General features: G+C 44.6%; 1 long non-coding RNA gene across 2 annotated transcripts in view; it reads left to right on the top strand.

Annotated features, from left to right (window-relative positions):
• Positions 1 to 23,269, top strand: part of LOC140491242 (uncharacterized) — a 139,455-nt gene that overhangs the window by 56,874 nt on the left and 59,312 nt on the right. Inside the window, exon 1 of one of the 2 annotated variants that reach the window (XR_011963246.1) lies at positions 9,815 to 9,910. The exons of the other annotated variant lie outside the window; for it this stretch is intronic. This is a non-coding gene — a long non-coding RNA (uncharacterized lncRNA). Of the gene's footprint in view, positions 1 to 9,814; positions 9,911 to 23,269 lie in introns of those variants that run through there. 2 annotated transcript variants of the gene reach the window in all.

Below are 23,269 nucleotides of genomic sequence, written 5' to 3'. Positions count from 1 at the left end.
CTGTGTCAGTACCTCAAAGATCCATTGAGGGCTTCTTTGAACATCTGTAACTCTTCCCAGTATTTCCAAACAGGATTTCTCATACAGATGTTCTATCATAAATGTTACCTGCTCACTCACATTGAGGTCACTGGATGCTAGGACCAGCTGTACATGCTCAGTCTTGTCTTCAATCATCAGATTGTCAGATACTTCCAGTCTTTGCCAAATCTGTCCAGCTTCGTATTCATTGGAAAATAGAATATCAAACTAAGAGTACTACTTCCTTCCTCTATTGTGTCAAGACAATGCATATGGAAAGCCTCTGCCTGGATTTGGACAAAAGGTCTGCCAATACCTGAGCTTTCAGTGATTCTGGAGCAGCTTCAGACTCTTTCACAGACATTGTCAGATTCACTTTACAACCTCGTTCACCATGACTGATACCTGTGCTGTAGAATTACATCAGGAGGAATGTAACTTGTGATTGAACACACAGAAGGCCTAAAGATCATGAAGCAGGATTCTGTAATCTGTTGACAATGGGTCATTAGAAACATGAAAGGAAATTAAGTTTTAACATGGAAGAAAACCTGTTGTTAACATTGGCTTGAGGATTCCTTTGTCTGTTTGCTCCTTCTTTCCATGAGACTTCTTTCTGCAAGGATACCTCTTTTTCCAGAGAGGGTCCATTTGACTGATCCAATTACTCTCCCTCACCATCGCCATGTGTTGCTGCTACAGGGTCCATTACAATTGGTCAAACAGAAACTCCACACTGTGAAGTTCACAGCAGTTTGATCAGGAGCTTTCGAAAATGGTCATGGATTTCTGCTCCTGAAAACATAAAATTTTGCTCATAACCATTGTCCATGGATATAATGATTCCAAAGTAAAATATATCATACTTTTTCTGCAGAATGGTCACTTGACTGAAATGTTAACTCTTCTTGTCTGCTAGACCTGCTGAATTCTTCAGATTCTTTTGTTTTATTTAACATAACCATCCACTTGGGAAGTTGAAAAAAAAGGAACATGGGCTGTAAATATTTAAAGGTAAATCAAAAATAATGTAGCTGAAAGAGAATAGCTGGGATTTAGCACCATAGGATAGGGGGTGTGGGCGGATGTAGAATCAAGTAATGTAGGCACTTGGGCTATGACTTCATTCCTGGATTTATCTGGTACCAGTCAGCCAATTAACAGCCACTGGACACGATGGTCAACCATTTACCAAACATAGGTGGAATCCAAAGATGTTCATGAAAATTCAAGATGGCGGTGGCAGAGTGGCAGTGACTAAGCCCTGGGTTTGCTTGCTTTTCTTTTCTTCTTTTTACTTTAACTTTATTTTCTTTCTTCTTTAAAGCTTTGGTTGCAGCAGCATCAGCAGCGGGCATCGGTCAGAGAGAGCCCTGAGCAGAATGGCAGGCAAAGTTGGCAGCATGGGCCCTAGGAGCAGTAAGGCCGAGTAAACGTTGAAGGAAGAGGCGTACAGTGGCATTGGCTAGGTTGACCCAGTGTGAACTCATGGTGGTGACATTAGTGGGGGCAAGACGGTGCTGGAGAGTGGCGACTCTTAGTTCCAGTGGCGATTGTGCAGTGAAACACAGTTACAGCAGTGTCATCAGTTTAGTAGCAGCAACCCGCGGCATTGGAGCAGAGCAGCCCAGATCCAGGCCCATGGCTGAGCAAGCTGTTCCAAAAAGCACTCAACTTAATTGAGATAAGACCATAAGATGAACTTGATTATTACATTTTTCTGGCTTTATATTCTGTGTTTTGATTTATTTTCTGTGTTTTAAGATGGTGTCGGAGAGTGGTGACGCTAAACAACACTTCTGATTTTTTTATTTTATCAAACTGTACAAAATACAAACAAACAGTCAACAATGAGTCATCCAAAATGGAGGACGGGAAAGCTTTCTGGCTGAAACAGGCTGCTTCTTTTCTGAGGTATTGTAGGTGTTGGAGATGATTTCTTCGAATTCCAGGAACAGCAATTACTGTTTTATCTGCTGTTGCATTGATTTGAAACTTTGGAGAAAAAATAGTCAAAACAACTGCACTTTTAAAAGGGAGAGGAATACGCAAAGGAAGCATATGGTGAAGTTGGCGCAGGAGAGAGAGTCAGAGAGAAAGAAACCTACACTGCTAATTGACACAGCAGTGAACCTATATAGTTACTGCCTTTGCTGTTGAATTCATGTATCACTGGACATCGGAATGTGTCTAGGAAAATGAACAAACAGTGAAATTCACAATTGGTCTTGGAGGAACCTGTTTGGGAGAGGTCACAGCACAGAAACAGAGAAGTGTTTAATTTTAGGTGTGGCCTTGCTGTAAGTCTACAATAGTGAGTAGAGTGGGTTCTTTCTTGATTATGTGTTTTATTGAGATTTTTTATCTTGATTAAACTTAAAATATAAGCCATTAGTATTAAGTTAGCTTGGAGCAGTGTTTTGTAGAGGAATAAGACGGTGCTACTTTCTGGTTCTGTAAATTGAAAGAAGCAAAAATGGCCTTTAATAGAGTGATATACTCTTCTTGTCGAATGTGGGAGTTTAGGGAGAGTTGAAGGTTTACTGAGGATTAGTTGGTTGCAAATCCTATCAGGTCAAATGGATCAGTTGGAATGATTGTTAGAGGCAATGAGGAATTTACAAGAGCAAGGGGGTGTGATGGATGGCAGTTATAGGAAGGGAGAAAAGCCACAGATACAGTCAGGTAGATGGGTTAACCCCAGGAAAGATAAGAGGAGTAGGCAGGTAGTGCAGGAGTCTTCTATGCTTATCACCATTTCAAACGAGTATGCTGTTTTGGAAAATGTACTAGGCAAGATCTTTCAAAAGCCGACTGGGGGCAGATGTCCACAGGTAAAGGGACAGCTGGAAAATGGGAAGCCTTCACAAATGCGATAATGGGAGTCCAGAGAAAGTATATTCCTGTTAGGGTGAAAGGAAAGGCTGGTAGGTATAGGGAATGTTGGATGACTAGAGAAATTGAGGTTTTGGTTAAGGAAAAGAAGGAAGCATATGTCAGGTATAGACAGGGTAGATTGAATGAACCCTTAGAAGGAAATCAGGAGGGCAAAAAGGGGACATGAGACAGCTTTAGCAAATAGAGTTAAAGAGAATCCAAAGGGTTTTTACAAATACATTAAGGACAAAAGGGAACTAGAAAGAGAGTAGGGCCCCTCAAAGATCAGCAAGGCGGCATTTGTGTGGAACCGCAGGATATGGCGGAGATACTAAACAAGTATTTTGAATCAGTGTTTGCTATGGAGAAAGACATGGAAGATATAGAATATAGGGAAATAGATGGTGACATCTTTAAAAATGTCCATAATACAGAGGAGGAAGTGCTGGTTGTCTTGAAACGCATAAAAGTGGATAAATCCCCAGGACCTGATAAGGTGTACACTAGAATTCTGTGGGAAGCTAGGAAAGTGATTGCTGGGTCCCTTGCTGAGATATTTGTATAATCGATAGTCACAGGTGAGGTGCCAGAAGACTGGAGATTGGCTAACGTGGTGCCACTATTTAAGAAACGTGATAAGGACAAGCCAGGGAACTATAGACCAGTGAGCCTGACGTCGGTGGTGGGCAAGTTGTTGGAGGGAATCCTGAGGGATAGGATGTACATGTATTTGGAAAGGTAAGGACTGATTAGGGATAGGTAAAACAATGACTGCAGATGCAGGAAACCAAATACTGGATTAGTGGTGCTGGAAGAGCACAGTAGTTCAGGCAGCATCCAACGAGCAGCGAAATCGATGTTTCGGGCAAAAGCCCTTCATCAGGAATAAAGGCAGTGAGCCTGAAGCGTGGAGAGATAAGCTAGAGGAGGGTGGGGGTGGGGAGAAAGTAGCAGAGAGTACAATGGGTAGTGGGGGAGGAGATGAAGGTGATAGGTCAAGGAGGAGAGGGTGGAGTGGATAGGTGGAAAAGAAGATAGGCAGGTCGGATAAGTCCGGACAAGTCAAGGAGACAGTTACTGAGCTGGAAGTTTGAAACTAGGATGAGGTGGGGGAAGGGGAAATGAGGAAGCTGTTGAAGTCCACATTGATGCCCTGGGGTTGAAGTGTTCCGAGGCGGAAGATGAGGCGTTCTTCCTCCAGGCGTCTGGTGGTGAGGGAGTGGCGGTGAAGGAGGCCCAGGACCCCCATGTCCTCGGCAGAGTGGGAGGGGGAGTTGAAATGTTGGGCCACGGGGCGGTTTGGTTTATTGGTGCAGGTGTCTCGGAGATGTTCCCTAAAGCGCTCTGCTAGGAGGTGCCCAGTCTCCCCAATGTAGAGGAGACCACATCGGGAGCAATGGATACAATAAATGATATTAGTGGATGTGCAGGTGAAACTTTGATGGATGTGGAAGGCTCCTTTAGGGCCTTGGATAGAGGTGAGGGAGGAGGTGTGGGCATAGGTTTTACAGTTCCTGCGGTGGCAGGGGAAAGTGCCAGAATGGGAGGGTGGGTCGTAGGGGGGTGTGGACCTGACCAGGTAGTCACGGAGGGAACGGTCTTCGCGGAAGGCGGAAAGGGGTGGGGAGGGAAATATATCCCTGATGGTGGGGTCTTTTTGGAGGTGGTGGAAATGTCGCCAGATGACTTGGTTGATGCGAAGGTTTGTAGGGTGGAAGGTGAGCACCAGGGGCGTTCTGTCCTTGTTACGGTTGGAGGGGTGGGGTCTGAGGGCGGAGGTGCGGGATGTGGACGAGATGCGTTGGAGGGCATCTTTAACCACGTGGGAAGGGAAATTGCGGTCTCTAAAGAAGGAGGCCATCTGGTGTGTTCTATGGCTCTAAAGAAGTGGCGGGGGGGAGCTCCTATGGTTCAATGATGATGTCTTTGCATATTGTCCTGCAGGCACAGGTTGCCTTCCTAAGGGACAAAAAGACTGCCTGGTTAAACAAACAGGCCTGGATGGAAGTTGTGCCAGAGGTCAGCAGCAGTGGAGCCCTCCAGAGAAACTGCTGTTGTGCCAAAAGCAGGTCAACCTCATTCTTTGCTTCAGAAAGGGGAGTACCACATCTCAGTCTCCACTTCCTGTGAATATATGTCAGTATAAATACGAGGGATGGACAACCTACCATCTGGATTGTTGTTATGATGTGGCATCGTGGTACTTATGATTATCATACTGTTAAAATAATTGAAAAGATTGTGTCTTTTTAGTGTTTGTGCTTTTTTTTTAAGAACCATAAAGTGAAATGAGGAAAAACTGTTTTGAAATGCAGGATTTACAATGATTGCTGCATGTTTTGAAAGCATGGAAATTTGATACAAATTGTGTACCCTATTTGTGGATTCACACATTCCAGCAATCTGCGGATGACAGAAGATGAGAGAATGTTTACAAGTGAAGCTGATTAATTTGATGACCAGGGGCCAGTTATTAATGAAAAAAATCTCTGGCCTGCCAGCAAACATGTCATTGATTGTCAAGGAGCTGAACGGCTTGGACTGTGAACAAAGACAGAGAGAAGTTAGTCAGACCTGGAAAGAAACCAGCAGCTTTCAGCTCGCTGTACTTTAAACCTGAAATAAACAGCTTATCTTTCCTTCAGCAGATACTGTAATTTGTGGCTTTGAATTGAGTAAGTCAAACTCTTTTCATGAGTGAACCAGCCACCTTGAAACTCTTGAAGAGGAGTGGAAGAAAAACCAGAAAATGGAAGGTCCAGCGGAACTCTTCAGCTCAGCAAAAACAAACTCAACAGATCAGTGAACAAAGGAGCTGTTTTTCCAGTTTTGCCTTGATCCATGATTTTTAAAAATGTCCGTCTGTATGTAAGATGCAGCGTATAAGAGGTTTTAGAGTTATAATTTGTGGAGTTTATGGAGTCATAGGGCCATACAGCCTGGAAATAGACCCTTTGGAAACCAAAAATAATCCCAAACTAAACCAGTCGTATCTGCCTGCTCTTGACCCATATCCCTCTAACATTTCCAGTTCAATTCCTTATTCAAATGTCTTTTAAATGTTGTAACTTCACCCACATCCACCACTTCCTCAGCAAGTTCATATCACATGTGAGCTACCATCAGTGTAAGAAAATTGCCCCACAGATTTTTTAAAAAAAATCTCTTTCCTCTCACCTTAAACCTGTGCCCACCTTGTCTTGAAATCCTCCATCTTATGGAAAAGACAACTACCATTAACCCTTTATTATTTATAAACTTCTGTCAGGTCACCTCTCAACTTCCTACACTCCAGTGAAAAATAAGTCCCAGTTTAACTTAATTTACTTATCTATCTATAACCAGAAGTGTAATAATTGATGATTCTTGTTTTGGACAGATAACTGGTCTGAACTTTCTATCAATCTGGGACAAAGGATTTGGCATTTGTGACAACTCAGGGAATAGCAGGCTTGATTTCCAGTGAACTCCCCCAGTGAATCATAATAATGTTTTACCAACATCCTCCTGAGACAGTAGTTGGAGCAGTATTGATCAACAGGTAACATATAGATACAGACCTCTTCTGGAGGCCTGTTATTCTTTAAATTAACTACTTGGCATTTAGATAACTGATCGTTGTTGCAGAGTGCATATTTGAGTAGCTATACATAGAGACTGCATTAGTTTCTGTTGGGGGTGCAAGCCAAGCACCACGAACACTCACAAGGTGGATCCTGATTGATTCAAGGTCACATGCCAGTGGCTATAGAGACAGCAGTTAAAATGTAAGCTTTATTTTCCCTTAATACAGCTGTATCCTGTCATGTTGATGGTACTTCAGCCATTTAACTGTCTCTTCTTTCCTAATCACACACTCTACAAGTACTTCTACTTTTAGTTAAGGGTTAACAAGTCTGATTAGCACTCAGCTCTCCCACAATCAGGGGAGTTTTAAGTGCTCTGAGGAGGCCCCTCTCTTAATGTATTCTGGTGATCACTGAGGAAGCATACCATCGATGTGTATCTTTAGATTTGCCTTTCTAGACTTGTAAAGGTCATTGTGGCACTGCATCCAGTTGTTGCTCACTATTCCTCAGCTGTTGACTATGTTTGTCATCTCCTGCATTGCCCTTTTGGTGAACCCTGTAGTCTTACTATTACTACCGGCAGCGAACAGGCTGTTTCCATGCTTGGAGAGTCTAACCATTTTCCCTTGATGTCGACAACGTTGTTATGGCTGGATCATCCACTGTCAATGTTCTATGGGTTATCGTTGACCAGAAATTGAACTGGACCATCCATATATCAAGCAGCACCTCTTGAGCAACAATCTGTTCAATGATGATTAGTTTGGGTGCTGCCAGGGTCACAGAGCTCCTGACCACATTATAACCTCAGTTCAAATATGGACAAAATAGCTGAACTCCTGCAGTGAGGTGAGAGCGACTGTCCTTGACATCAAGGTCATATTTCACTGAGTATTGCATCAAGGGGGCCTAATAAAATTGGAATCAATGAGAATGGGGGGTAAACTCTCTGCTGGTTGGAATCATACCTGACACATAAGAAGATGGTTGTGGTTGATGGAGGTGAGTCATCTCAGCTCAAAGACATCTCTAAAGGAATCTCTCAGCACAGCATCCTTGGTCCAACCATCTTTAACAATGATGTTCCCTCCATCATGTCGTCAGAAGTGGGGTTCCCGGACTATGAGGTTGGAAGCTGTGGATGGGAGATCTCCTGATGTGATGAGGTTCTGTGTGGTCTGGGAGATGATGGTTTGGTGATGGGGGGTGGGGTCATGGTCGAGGGGGCAGTAGCCTAACCTCGGTTGTTGGTAAAATTCTAGAATCCATCATTAAGGATGAGGTTTCTAAATTGTTAGAAGAGCAGAGTCTGATTAGAACAAGTCAACATGGATTTAGTAAGGGGAGGTCATGCCTGACAAACCTGTTGGTATTCTTTGAAAAGGTGACAAGTAGGTTAGACCAGGGAAACCCAGTGGATGTGGTCTATCTAGACTTCTAAAAGGCCTTTGATAAGGTGCCACACGGGAGGCTGCTGAGGAAGGTAAGGGCCCATGGTGTTCGAGGTGAGCTGCTGGGATGGATTGAGGATTGGCTGTCTGACAGAAGGCAGAGAGTTGGGACAAAAGGTTCTTTTTCAGAATGGCAGCTGGTGACAAGCGGTGTCCCGCAGGGTTCAGTGTTGGGGCCACAGCTGTTCGCATTATATATTAATGATCTGGATGAAGGGACTGGGGAAATTCTAGCAAAGTTTGCCGATGATACAAAGTTAGGTGGACAGGCAGGTAGTACTGAGGAAGTGGGGAGGCTGCAGAAGGATCTAGACAGTTTGGGAGAGTGGTCCAGGAAATGGCTGATGGAATTCAACGTGAACAAATGAGAGGTCTTGCACTTTGGCAAAAAGAATAAAAGCACAGACTACTTTCTAAACGGTGAGAAAATTCGTAAAGCCAAAGTACAAAGGGATCTGGGAGTGCTAGTCGAGGATTCTCTAAAGGTCAACATGCAGGTTGAGTCTGTGATTAAGAAAGCGAATGCAATGTTGTCACTTATCTCAAGAGGGTTGGAATATAAAAACACCATTGTGCTACTGAGACTTTATAAAGCTCTGGTTAGGCCCCATTTGGAGTACTGTGTCCAGTTTTGGTCCCCACACCTCAGGAAGAACATACTGGCACTGGAACGTGTCCAGCGGAGATTCACATGGATGATCCCTGGAATGGTTGGTCTAATATATGAGGAACGGCTGAGGATCCTGGGATTGTATTCATTGGAGTTTAGAAGATTAAGGGGAGACTTAATAGAGACGTACAAGATAATACATGGCTTGGAAAGGGTGGACGCTAGGAAATTGTTTCCGTTAGGCAAGGAGACTAGGACCCGTGGACACAGCCTTAGAATTAGAGGGGGTAAATTCAGAACAGAAATGCGGACACATTTCTTCAGCCAGAGAGTGGTGGGCCTGTGGAAATCATTGCCGCAGAGTGCAGTGGAGGCCGGGACGCTAAATGTCTTCAAGGCAGAGATTGATAGATTCTTGTTGTCTCGGGGAATTAAGGGCTACGTGGAGAATGCGGGTAAGTGGAGTTGAAGTGCCCATCAGCCATGATTGAATGGCGGAGTGGACTCGATGGGCCGAATGGCCTTACTTCCACTCCTATGTCTTATGGTCTTATGGTCTTTTCCTTCAGTCTTTGGTCAAATGGCAAACCCAGCCACACTCCTACTGACTGTGTATTGTCTCCTTTGCTCAACCATGGCTGTTAATTAGCCAACAAATGTGTCTCCTACCTTAGGTGTCAGTGTTCCAACCTGAAGTGTTTGACCTATTTCACAATTACACTGGGAAAGTATACATTTGCATGCCAGAAGAATATTGAAGTGCCCTGAGACTGGTGCCAAGCTACTACCTGTACTGATTCATAAGTTAACCAAGTGACAGGAAGGGCTTCATTCAAAAAAACTTTAATTACACCTCTGACCATGCTGCAGTTAAATGTGTTAGAAGTTCAATCAGATGGCTAAAATAGGGGATGGTTCAGAGAATACACTCTCTGCTCTGTGTGATACAGAGCTAGACTGATCGATCAGACTTACACCTGATCCCCAGACTGCATGGAATGAGTTACCAAAGCTGGAACAGTGGCTGAAATGTTACTTTTAGACTTGGTCAGTGATGGAGAAAGTCAGCTCAGTTACGCTCCTGATCACCAGCGAATGACTTCGACTGGACAAAATAGTTATGTAGATGGTGAGTGAGGGTAGAGGAGCCCTCTGCAGTGATTGCTGTGTATTTGAATATCTCAGTGGAACTCATCAGGTGGGATCACAAATAAAGAACTGCCACTGCAGGAAGTTACCCTCCCGAGTGGAACATTCCAGTCAGTTATCATCCTGACAATCGTCAAGGATTTCAGCAGAGATGGTGAGGAAAAGGAAAGCAGTGTGGAGCAATGATTGTGGAAAAGTAAAGCCGTGGAGCCAATACTAAGCTACAGAATAAGGTAAAAACAATAACTGCAGATGCTGGAAACCAAATTCTGGATTAGTGGTGCTGGAAGAGCACAGCAGTTCAGGCAGCATCCAACGAGCAGCGAAATCGACATTTCGGGCAAAAGCCCTTCATCAGGAATAAAGGCAGTGAGCCTGAAGCGTGGCGAGATAAGCTAGAGGAGGGCGGGGGTGGGGAGAAAGTAGCATAGAGTACAATAGGTGAGCGGGGAGGAGATGAAGGTGATAGGTCAGGGAGGGGAGGGTGGAGTGGATAGGTGGAAAAGAAGATAGGCAGGTCGGACAAGTCCGGACAAGTCAAGGGGACAGTGCTGAGCTGGAAGTTTGAAACTAGGATGAGGTTGGGGAAGGGGAAATGAGGAAGCTGTTGAAGTCCACATTGATGCCCTGAGTTGAAGTGTTCCAAGGCGGAAGATGAGGCGTTCTTCCTCCAGGCTTCTGGTGGTGAGGGAGCGGCGGTGAAGGAGGCCCAGGACCTCCATGTCCTCAGCAGATGGGGAGGGGGAGTTGAAATGTTGGGCCACGGGGCAGTTTGGTTGATTGGTGCGGGTGTCTCGGAGATGTTCCCTAAAGCGCTCTGCTAGGAGGTGCCCAGTCTCCCCAGTGTAGAGGAGACCGCATCGGGAGTAACGGATACCATAAATGATATTAGTGGATGTGCAGGTAAAACTTTGATGGATGTGGAAGGCTCCTTTAGGGCCTTGGATAGAGGTGAGGGAGGAGGTCTGGGCACAGGTTTTACAGTTCCTGCGGTGGCAGGGGAAAGTGCCAGAATGGGAGGGTGGGTCATAGGGGGTGTGGACCTGACCAGGTAGTCACAGAGGGAACGGTCTTTGCGGAAGGCGGAAAGGGGTGGGGAGGGAAATATATCCCTGGTGGTGGGGTCTTTTTGGAGGTTGTGGAAATGTCGGCGGATGATTTGGTTTATGCGAAGGTTTGTAGGGTGGAAGGTGAGCACCAGGGGCGTTCTGTCCTTGTTACGGTTGGAGGGGTGGGGTCTGAGGGCGGAGGTGCGGGATGTGGATGAGATGCGTTGGAGGGCATCTTTAACCACGTGGGGGGGGGGGGGGGAGAGTGAGCCCATTGTGGGAGGAGAGTGGGCCCAGTGGAGGGGGAGTGTGAGCCCATTGTGGGAGGAGAGTGAGCCCAGTGGGGGAGGAAAGAGTGAGCCCATTGTGGGAGGAGAGTGAGCCCAGTGGGGGGGGGGGGGGGGGGAGAGTGAGCCCATTTGGGAGGAAGTGAGCCCAGTGCAGAGGGAGAGTGAGCTCAGTGTGGAGGTAGAGTAAGCCCAGTGTGGGGGGAAGAGAGTGAGCCCAGTGTGGGGGGAGAGTGAGCACAGTGTGGGAGGAGAGAGTGAGCCCAGTGTGGGAAGGGAGAGTGAGCCTAGTGTTGGGGGACAGTGAGCCCAGTGTGGAGGGACAGTTAGCCTAGTGCAGGGGAAGAGTGAGCCCCGTGTTGGAGGAGAGAGTGAGCCCGGTGTGGGAGGGGACAAAGAGCCCAGTGTTGGGGGGACAGTGAGCCCAGTGCAGGGGGGAGTGAGTGAGCCCAGTGTTGGAGGAGAGAATGCGCTCAATGTGCGAGGGAATAGTGAGCCCAGTGTTGAAGGAGAGAACGAGCCCAGTGCGGGGGGAGAGTGAGCCCAGAGTGGTGGGGTGTGTGAGCCCAGTGTTGGGGGAGAGAGTGAGCCCAGTGTGGGAGGGGATAGTGAGCCCAGTGTTGGAGGAGAGAGTGAGCCCAGTGTTGGAGGAGAGAATGGGCCCAGCGTTCGGGGGACAGTGAGCCCAGTGCAGGGGGTGAGTGAGCCCAGTGTGGGAAGGGATAGTGAGCCCAGTGTGGGAGGGGATAGTGAGCCCAGTGTTGGAGGAGAGAGTGAGCCCAGTGCGGGGGGTTGAGTGAGCCCAATGTTGCAGGAAAGAGTGAGCCCAGTGTGGGAGGGGATAGTGAGCCCAGTGTCGGGGGTGGGGGGGGGGGGGGGGTGAGTGAGCCCAGCGTGGGGGGAGAGTGAGCCCAGTGTGGGGGGAGAGAGTGAGCCCAGTGTGGGAGGGGATAGTGAGCCTAGTGTTGGAGGAGAGAGTGAGCCCAGTGTGGGAGGGGAGAGTGAGCCCAGTGCAGGGGGAGAGTGAGGCCAGGACGGCTGGAGAGTTAGCCCAGTGCAGGTGGAAAGCAAGCCTTGACCCAATGTCAGCCAGGTAGGCCCAGCAACGAAAGATGGCGCCTGAGGATTGGTGACTTCATTGTGGACTGGGTCCAGAGCTGGCAAAGTGGTAACCATGGCAACATTGACCATGGTAATAGTTTCCGATGTTGGGCTGCCCGGTCCAGGCAGTGATGACGGTGAATCGGCCCAATGCTGAAAGATGGCACCGGAAGATTGGCATTTTGACGTTAGTTGGGTCTGGTGAGGTAGTGGTAGTTCTGAACGGTTCAGATGCATATAACTCTTCAAGTTATAATTTTTCGTTTTCTCTTATTCTTCAGCCATCAAATTGGTGCCAGATTATGGCGACAAATGATAGCTTTTCACTGTATTTTAATGCATTTCACGATAAAATATGTAACAATTAATCATCCACTCATTCATATACAGTGGAACTTTTTTCAGTTTCACAGCTGTCAGTCTTAAATGACTGTGAGGCGAATGGTTGGCCACCCAGAGGAAGGGACAAAGAGAACTCCATAAAAATCTTAGTAAAGTCCAGAAATAATCTGTAAATCTGTGTTGTCTCCATGTTACGTTTGAAGATGGCATTATGGGGCACATAGTAAAATATGGTCCTTCACACAGCCACATCACCATATAGTAAAAGGTTTCTACGGAATGCCACCTCAAAAACTGATATTTTTACTCTACTTTCTCTCATCATTATCAAGGACACAATTCTTCCACAAGATTCTATGACAATCAAGCAGGACTATACCATTAAATCACTTGAACTCTAATGTACCTGGCATTCGAAATGTTTATGGATGATCTCAGCCTCAGTTTCACTTTCCTCCCCAGTCCCCACATCCTTTAATTTCACTGTGGTCCAAACTTAGTCTTGAGTCAAACTCAATGATTGGGCACTATTACAATCCTTACAGATGGTAATATTGTTGAAGTGTTGTGCTGGAAAAGCACAGCTGGTCAGGCAGCATCCAAGAAGTAGCAGAGTTGATAATTTGAGCATAACCTTTCACCAGAAATGAGGCAGGGCGCCCAAGGGGGCTGAGAGATAAATGGAAGGGGGGTGTGTCTGGGGGGAAGGTAGCTGGGAATGTAATAGGTGGATGAAGGTGGGAGGTGATGGTAATAGGACAGGGAGGAGGGTGGAGCCCATAGGTGGGAAGGGAGATGGACAGGTAGGACAATTCAAGAGGACGCTGCAGAGTTAGAGGGTTGGGTCAGGGATAAGGTGGGGGGGAGGGGAAATGAAGAAACTGGTGAAATCAATATTGATCCCGTCTGGTTGAAGGGTCCCAAGGCATTTTTCCTCTCGGCATTGGGTGGCTAGAGTTTGGTGGTGGAGGAGGTTCAGGACTTGCATGCCCTTGGTAGAGTGAGAGGGAGAGTTAAAGTGCTCAGTCACAGGGGTTGATTGGTGCTTGTGTCCCAGAGATATTGGGTAAGTCTGATCCCGGAAGGAAACCTGGCTTGATAGACCATATGTGTAACGTTTTGAAATTGGTTGCCCTAGTGATTGGCCTCTGAAGTAAATTAAGATGAGGCAGCAGGTATTCTTTTACAATAGGCCATAAGTTTGTTACTACAAGTAAGACAAAGCTGGGTATATAAAAAAGCTAGTTAGAAAGATCTTAGCGCAAACTGCAAAATAAAGTTACCAAATGCTTCCTAAAGCAACCCTTTTACTGATATTCACTTTCAGAGAAATTTCACTCCTATCTCAAATCTAAATTTTTACATAACTGACTCCACCCAGTTTCCTTTCCTGGGACCTTTTGCAATGCTGGTGGCCTAAAATTTTTCAGTTCTAATAATTTGAAGATTTATATTCAAGCTTTTTCGGTTGAGCAACGTCACAAACCTCAGCTATAGTAAATGGTTTCTCTCAATGAAAAACTGAATCTCCAGCGGGAAGAAAGTTTTACCCCTTCTGAATTGAGCTCCTGAATTCAAAGCTAAACGGATAGTTTTTTTTCTTGGTCTGTCATAATCTCAACAATATATAGATTTAATCTGTTAACAGGGTTCCTCCCTGATTGCAGTCATCTGTGCTCTTGGAAATTACGCATTTAGGTCACTGTTTTAAATAACTTACTGACACATTTAAGAAAATGATCACGAAGCTTATCTATATCTACATTGCCTTTGTTTTAAATTTAAACTTCTAAAATAGATAAATAAAGTGACCATATCTCTACCTGGATCATAAGGCTATTCTCCCATTAGAAGAGGCAAAGAGTTTAACCTGAGGGCCGCCACACCTTAGGTAAGGGGACAGGTTAAGAAAAAGAGCCCTTCCAGGTATCCTCAGTCTTTCATCCCAGTGTCTGCAAACCTCTGGTGTGGAAAATCCTGAAAATTCACCAACCCTCACTGTGCAGCAATTCTTCCTCATTCCAGTCTTCAATGTTCCACCATTATCCTCAGATGATGACTCCTACTTCTGGAATATCCAGCCAGGAGAAACTTAGCATTCAAGAATCTTATGTGTTTCTGATACCTTTCTTATACTATAGTTAAAACTCAAACAACACCAGGTTATAGTTCAAGAGGTTCATTTGGAAGTACCAGCTTTCGGGACGCTGCACCTTCCTTCATCAGTTGGTCCACAACCATCTGATGAAGGAGCAGCACTCAAAAAGCTAGTGCTTCCAAATAAACCTGTTGGACTATAACCTGGTGTTGTGTGATTTTTAACTTTCTACACCCCAGTCCAACACCGGCACCTCCAAATCACCTATACTATAGGTTAGTAACACAGGTTAAGTACCGTGGATTCAGTTAAAATTCCTACATATTTATACAACAGTCAAACCACACCTCCCAGTTAAGGACTATGTATGCATGCTCCTTCTAGTTTGCTTCTGCTGGGGATTGTGGCTCAGTGATTAGCACTGCTGCCTCACAGGGACCCAGGTTCGATTCTACCCTCGAGTGACTGTCTGTGTGGAATTTGCACATTCTCCCCCTGTTTGTGAGGATTTGATCTGGGTGCTCTTGTTTCCTTCCACAGTCCAAAAATATGCAGGTTAGATGTGTTGGCCATGCTAAATTGCCCCTATGTCTAGGGATGTGCAGGTTAGGTGGATTAGGCATGGGGAATGCAGTGTTAGAGGGATAGGGAATTGGGGATGGGTTTGGATGGCATGTTCTTTGGACAGTTGGTGTGGACTCGATGAGATGAATAGCCTGCTACACACTGTAGGGATTCTATGATTGAAAATGGCTGTTGATTATGAGGTTTCATCTTGGTATTTGGCTTGTTTGCCTATCCAGTTCTTAAAGGAATAACACAACATTCCCCTTTTATGCCAAGACAAAATAATGTAGAGATTTTAATCAAACTGTTGAGACTTGTTATGGCACACATCTGGAACAGATGATATACATTGAGTGAAAGTATGAATACCTTAGTAGTTACAGAATTATTTATACAGAAGCAATAATTGAAAACGTTAACGGTTTAAGAGTCTAGGTGTCTATGTAATGTACCGGTGGTTTGATAATTATTCTAACCTTCTGGAGATTTAGTATTCACATTTAGATGTTCTCAACTTGTAGGTGTGTTGGAATTTTGTGTTTGTTTCTATGTTGATTGCTATTCTGATGGTCTTCCACATCTTCGTTACTCAAGCTTTTCTATGAGTGTGTTTTGTGCACAAGTAGAGTGTTGTACATTCCCTGAGTTGCCTTCTCATTATCATGGTTGAGTGTTGTTGGAGGTACATTCATCCAGGCAAGTGGGGAGTATTCCAACACATTCCTGACTTGTGTCTTGAAGATGGTGGAGAGGCTTCAGGGAGTCAGGAAGTTAGTTACTCACTCTAGTATTCTTAGCTTCTGACCTGCTATCATAACAACTGTATTTATACTGGTGAGTTCATTTCAGTTCCTGGTCAATAATAATTCCCAGGATGTTGATAGGGGTTGGGGGGGGATTTCAATGATGGTAATGTCATTGCATGTGAAGGGGTGGTAGTTAAATTTTTATTTATTGGAGATGATCATTGCCTGGTGTTAGTGTGTCATGAATATTACTTGTCACTTTTTAGCCTATCCTGGATATTGTTCAGATTTTGTTGTACTTGAACATAGACTGCTTCAGTATGTGAAGAGTCGCAAATGGTATTGAACAGTGTACAATTATCGGCAAGCATCCCTTCTTTACCCACACCACACTCAGTTCTGTTCTGATCTGAGTTGCTTTTCTCACAGCCAACCCATTGTAATGCGTAGTATCACATTACATGACTTACTTTCAGCACAAACTCGAAATATGTGGTGCTGGAAAAGCACAGCAGGGTGGGTAGCATCCAAGGAGCAGGAGAGTCAAGATTGTGGGCATAAGCCCTTCATCAGGAATGTGGGAGGGTTTGGTATGGTAAAGGGCTGAGAGATAAATAGGGGAGTGGGAGTGGGAGTGGGTTGGAGGCAGGGTAGATGGGAAGGCGATAAGTAGATGCAGATGGGAGGTAATAGTGATAGGTTGGAGGGGAGGTTAGAGCAGATAGGTTTGAAGGAAAATGAACTGCCGAGTTGTAGGGTTGGATCTGGGATGAGGTGGAGGGAGGGAGATTTGGAAACTCGTGAAGTTGATGATGATACCGTGTGGTTGAAGGGTCCTCAGGTGGAGGATGAGGCGTTCTTCCTCCAGTTAGCGGGTAGCTTGAATTTGGCGGTGAAGGAGGCCCAGGACATGCATGTCCTTAATGGAGTGGGAGGGGGAGTTGAAGTGATCAGCCACAAGATAGTGGAGCTGTTTGGCGCGCGTGTCATAGAGATGTTCTCTTAAATAGAATATGAGTTGGTGTCATGTCTCCCCAGTGTAGAGGAGACCACATTGGGTGCAATGAAGAGGGTAGATGAGGTGTTTGGATGTGCAGGGAAATCTCTTTCGGATGTGGAAGGCTCCTTTGGGGCCTTGGATGGAGGTGAGGGGGGAGGTTGGGTGCAGGTTTTGCACCTCTTGTAGTAGCAAGGGAAGTGGCTGACTATGGAAGATGGGTTTGTGGGGGGCATTGACCTAATGAGGGGGTCATGGGAGGAATGGTCTCTGTGGAATGTTGGAAAGGGTGGGAGGGAGATATATCTCTGGTGATGGGGTCTGACTGTAGGTGACGGAAATACTGGAGGATAATGTGATGTATCCAGAGTTTGGTGGGGTGGAAGGTGAGGATCTGGGGTTCTATCCTTGTTGCAGTTGGAAAGGCAGAGGTGCGGTAAGTGGAGGAAATGCACTGGAGAGCATTGTTGATCATGTGGGAGAGGAAATTGTGGTCCTCGAAATAGGAGGCCATCTGGGATGTTCTGGGGTAGAATTGGTCCTCCTGGGAGCAGATGCAGTGGTAGCAGAGAAATTGGGAGTAAGGAATCGCATTTTACAGGAGGCAGGGTGGGAGGAGGTGTAGTCCAGGTATCTGTGGGAGTCAGTAGGTTTGAAATAGATATCCATGTTGAGTCAATCACCAGAGATGGAAATGGAGAGGTCCAGGAAGGGGAGGGAGGTGTCCGAGAAGGTCCAGGTGAACTTGAGGTCAGATTGATGAACTGTTCAACCTCCTTGTGGGAACATGAGGTGGTGCCATTACAGCAGAGGAGAAGGTGGTGAATGGTGCCAGCATAACTGCGGAAGGTGGACTGTTCCAAGTACCTGGTGATGAGGCAGGAATAGCTGGGGCCCACATGGGTGCCCATGGCTACCCCTTTGGTTTGAAGGAAGTGGGAGGATTCGAAGGAGAAGTTGTTGAGGGTGAGGACCAGTTCCACCAATCAAACTCAGCCCTCATTATCACTTATTCAACTTTTCACATGTCCTGGCCTGCCATTCATAATCCTCTCATTTACCTAACTTTTTCATATCTCTGTCTTACTTGGCTCCTTCTCCACCTATCTCCTCCTCCCTCCATAATGAACAGTTACCAGACTCAAAACGTTAACTCCCACAGATGCTGCCAGACCGCTTGAGTTTTGTCATTAATTGCTGTTTTTATGTTAGCGAACAGGATGGGTTTTCCCGACAACCGGCAATAGATTCATAGGCTCTTAATTCCTGACACTTACTGAAATCAAATTCCACCATCTACTGTGGCGGGATTTGAAAACGTGTTTCCAGAACATTCCCTGAGCTTCAGGTGGCAGCAAGTCTAACTGATGGCAACCAAGAGTCCAACTCACAAAACACAAGGAACAGTGGATGAAATTTCATTATAATGGATTCAGTAGCAGCAAATATTTCAGTGTTGTCCTGTAATCTTTTAGCCTGCTGTTATTTCTTTTGTATCAGCCTTTCTTATGCCTCTACTTTTTCTTATACAACTCTGTTCGGGAGGGAAATAAATATATATAGTAACGTGAAGATTCAGAATGTGTTGGGCCAGCTGATAGGTGCCAGATGGTCTGTCAGTTTGTATTTGTTATTTATGCAACCCACAATAAAAAACTCCCCTGCCATTTTCCCTGCGTAACTGGCACACCTTTCATCAGGAAAAAATGTAAAGGTTACTGCTTTCTTTGGATATCTTCCAGCAAATTTGGACAGGGAAATACAAGAGCCATAATGTGCTGATCCTAGGCACTGCATCCTCTTGTCTGCTAGGAAGAAGAATTCATATCCTGTCCGTAATATTTGAATGGGAAAAATGATGGTGTTTGGCCAGCGTGGGACCACTAATTATTTTCGGTGTTACCTTAAAATAGGCTTTGCCGTTCCCTAAAGAGCCTCATGTGACCTATTCCTCTCCAGTTGAGCAGTTTATTTAACCTTTTATTTATTTTTACTGGCTCTGGTACGAAGTGAATATCTAGGGCCTGTTTTATGTTCCACTAAGGCATTCTAACACATACAGAGAGAATCATTTTACAAGATAACGATAAAGGAAGGTCAAAGGGAAAATCAGGCTGACTTGTCAATGTTGCATCTGGATGTTGACCTGTATCAGCATGGAGGAAATGTTTTTATCAAATAAAGGCAGAAAAAGTTGCAAATACTCAGGGAGTCAGGTAGCATTGATGCCGCGACAAAGGTTTCAGGTTCATCGTTTCTCAGCAAAATGTGGAAAAAGTTGGAGATGTTTTATTGGCTTTGAGCAAGCAGTGGTTGGCATTAACCACAGGAAGTGAAGCACAATGATGAGCAGAAATATTCTGAAAATTGGAGTCTGTGCTTGATCTCTCTAGTATAGAGGAGGCTGTATTGTGAGCAGCAAATAAGGTAAATTAGATCGAAATGAGCAGGACTTTGGAAAATGAAACAATAGAAGCTCATCTCTTGCCCTGTCTTTTCATGGAAAGGTGCCGTGAAAAGGACCACAAGATTTTGATTCCAACTCCAATTTATTTCATGTGGATTCCATCAGAAATTCCATACTTTATGTTTTGGATTCCTATATGATTATAAGTATCCCCATGAAATTCATTGTTCCTTTGACTGGCATTCTTGTCACCTCCTGAGATCCACACTCAGTGTTGTGTGTTGTCACATAATCTATCCCGACCTCTCTCTTCAGCAGAACTGATTCACTCACTCTCAAAGCTGTTTTACTCTGCATTTTCATTTCACAATTTGACTTATTTGAAGGTTCAACCAAAAACTTTTCTCTTTCTCACAGGTGTTAACCAGCATGAGCTTCCACAAATTGTTGGGATCAAAGCCTCTCCTCTGCATTTTCCTTTGATCTCGCATCTTCTCATCTCATCCATCACCCTCGTTTCACAATATCCTCTAACCTTCCCTCTCAGTTGTTGAATGAGCTGTCCAGAGAAAAGGTCTCAGTCTTTTGTCCCTTATCCCATCAACACAACTTAATGAATGTTGAGCTCATCTTCTATTGTCTTTGTCTTTCTGTGTCCACTTATTTAAGCAAGAAATCCTTCCAGGCTCAATGGCTTATTTCGATCAACTTCAATTCTCTGCCTCCACTTGGACTTCTCCCCTTGGCCTATTAACTCTCTTGATGTTTCATTGGGTATTGCTGGCATGACCTCAATCGTCTCAATTTCTATGCTGCCGCATTCATTTTAACCAGTCTCCATAAAACCTTGCTGCACTCTGATGTCTCGGGTCTAACTCTGACATTGTTATCAAAGCTGTTGACAAGGATAGCTGTGATGTTGTTTTTGTGAACTGACTGCTACTTTGCAGAGGTTGAACACCAATGCTTCTTCTACTTCCCTGTAGACCATGACGTCACTGAACATCAAACTATTGTTTCCAGAATGGTCATTGACCTGAATCTTACTGAATACAGGAAAATATTACTATATCGTTCCATTTTACACCCATTAGGGCAATCTTGGCATTCCTAGCAATCTTGTAAAGAGGGATCTAGACATTTGCTCACCTTGCAGGACTAATGCAGAAATGGAGCTCATTAAAGCAATGCTGAAGGACATTGAGTGCTGTCTGTCAAGTAAACTCACTTTCAGTTCTGAAAATCGCAAAGTATCTCAAGTTAACTCGGAAGGACAAAGTATCTCTACAATTAGCAGATCTGTTAGTATCTTACAGACATTAATTTGATCAATATTGTGATCATTAGTCTTTTAGCTAAGAAAAATGGTGCATTTGCAGGATTAATTATTCTGTGATGACTCGTTGACCCTGCAAGTATTGTAAAGAAAAGTGAGATAATGATTGTCTAGATTACAAGAAAGAAACCCTGCTTAGTTGGCTCAATGCTGATGGCACAGAATTAAATCTGTTGTTTAATTATTATATCTAAAGATAATACAAGGGCAAAGTTTAATAAATTTTATACCGTATTGTAGGCCAGATAAAAATCAATTATTTGTTTACCAGAAGGGTAAACATATGGCTGAAATGATATTGAAATTTTCTATTGAATTTTTAAACTGTAAAAGGGTAAGTTTATGTCAGATGAAAGGATTCAGATTTTAAAAATTAGATTCTCGCAACAAAACCTGCCTTCATTAAGTGAGACGGGAAAAAGGTGGACAAGCACTTTAAATATAGCAATGAGGTTGCCATCTCAGCGTTTTGAATGCCACTATCATTGTTGGTGTTTACCTGAAGAAATTTGCCAGTGAGTCAAGATATGCTGCTCCAGTGCAGTGACAATGTGAGTGGCCCTTTCCCTGAACAGGATGCTGCCATCAGTCCAAAAGGATGTCCTGCCGAATGCACCATTGAGCAAAGTGGTGTATGAATTTCAGTGTGATGGTGAGTGTAGGTCTGATGCCAGCCATGTAGATTATATGAGGAGAAAGTGAGGACTGCAGATGCTGGAGATCAGAGCTGAAAATGTGTTGCTGGAAAAGCGCAGCAGGTCAGGCAGCATCAAAGGAACAGGAGAATCGACGTTTCGGGCATCAGCCCTTCTTCAGGAATCCTGAAGAAGGGCTGATGCCTGAAACGTCGATTCTCCTGTTCCTTGGATGCTGCCTGACCTGCTGCGCTTTTCCAGCAACACATTTTCAGCATGTCGATTATATGTCCCAGCAATATGCTGATTCAATCAGCCAACATGCTCACTGTCTGGGCAGGCTCCCTTCACCCTAGCTGTGGAAGTCAAGGCCACATACAAATGTAGTAGGCACCAGGATTTAAACTTGCTGAATCAGTAAAAAGTAAGGTACAAACAAGTTACAATTCGTTGATTCACTGAACGATTTAGCTCTTCAGAAACTGCTTGCCCCCTTGGTTCACACGTCACCCCTCCAGTTTTCCTCGACGATCTCTGTTTTTCAGAAATTCTTGGTCAAGGTGGTGAGTTTCTAGGCAAAGTGACCCAGAAGCATTAACCTAAAGACACCATTCTGTCTGAGACGCCCTCCATGTTGGGCTCTGGGGTCCTCATTCACATCAGACAGGAGAGCTGCAGATACCAGTAAAATGCAGCTCACTACCTGGGGCCCTGGAAAATGCAGTGAACACAAACAGACTTGGAGCTTGTACGGCGGTACTGGAAAACGGAATATTTCCCAGAATTTCCTGGCACAATCCACCCACCTAATCACTAGGTCAGAAATTCCAAGTAAGGGTTAAATTGTACATTTTTCAGCGCAGGATATTTTATATCCACAAGCTACGTGTTAAAAATCCATGGGAATATGTCAGGGAACCCAACAAACTGTGGAAGTCTTGCTAGGTCTTGATCCTGTCAGAATGTTTGGGCCCATTACATTTTCTGTAATGTAAGCGCAGACATTTGAGTGTCCATGATTAGAGTGGTTGCTGGAAAAGCACAGCAGGTCAGGCAGCATCCGAAGAGCAGGAAAATCGATGTTTCAGGCAGGAGCCCTTCATCAGGATTCCTGATTCCTGATTAAGGGCTCCTGCCCGAAACGTCGATTTTGTATGTTTCAAAGAGACCACCTCTCATGCTGCTTAACACTGGAGAGTAATTACTCAGCGTATCATTAAGGATACCATTGCTGTCACTTCTTCAAGTTTCTCTTCCGACAGGGCCAGGAGAACTTCAAGAAGATTTAATCAGCTTGGCCTTGCCTCCTCTTCCACTAATGACCTAGGGTGGGTGGATGGACACTTTGCTACTTGTAGCTACCCCAGAAGTCTCTGACAGATGCAAATTTTTAGTTGTCTGAATTCCAACATACCTTTTAGGCATTCCATAAAAGACTTGCACTGATGTTCAGGCAGATTTTAATTCCCAGCTCTTCATCATTGAGAAGAATTAAAGTTAGAACAGTTAACCTTTAGTCTAAGAAAAGGTAAATGCATTAACTGCACTACTGATTTTTCAGTTGAACTATGTGTTCTTTCAGCATATTGCTAAATGCACTGTGACCTCATAGAAAAATCAATTAAAGTGCAACAAAAGACATGTAAAATTTCTGTAACAGAATACATCTCAAAGTAGTAAATAAATTTTAATTAGCACAAATACTAAATGTCAGAAGTAAAACTACAAGCTGGAAATGCAGCACAAACCTGTGAGGGCCTTATAGCAGGCAAACAATCTGGGACCCTAACCAAACGTTAACATTGTTGTTATAAGGATCTTTGGCTGCTTGGCGTCTGAGTTCACAACCATCTGAGGACCGAGCTGTTAAATTTCAGTCAAAAATGTTATCATTGGATCTTAGTGCCTGCTGCTAGTCAAACTCTGGCTACTGAAAGCATTTGTGAAATAATTCATTTTTATTGCATTACATGGAATGATGTCAGGCACTGAATACAATGCTTCCATTCTAAGGCTATAGGGCCATT

The sequence above is a fragment of the Chiloscyllium punctatum genome, chromosome 19 (genome assembly GCF_047496795.1).
Source record: "Chiloscyllium punctatum isolate Juve2018m chromosome 19, sChiPun1.3, whole genome shotgun sequence".
NCBI lineage: Eukaryota > Metazoa > Chordata > Chondrichthyes > Orectolobiformes > Hemiscylliidae > Chiloscyllium > Chiloscyllium punctatum.
The sequence above is the reverse complement of the archived record's forward strand: the minus strand, read 5'-3'. Positions and strand labels throughout refer to the sequence as shown.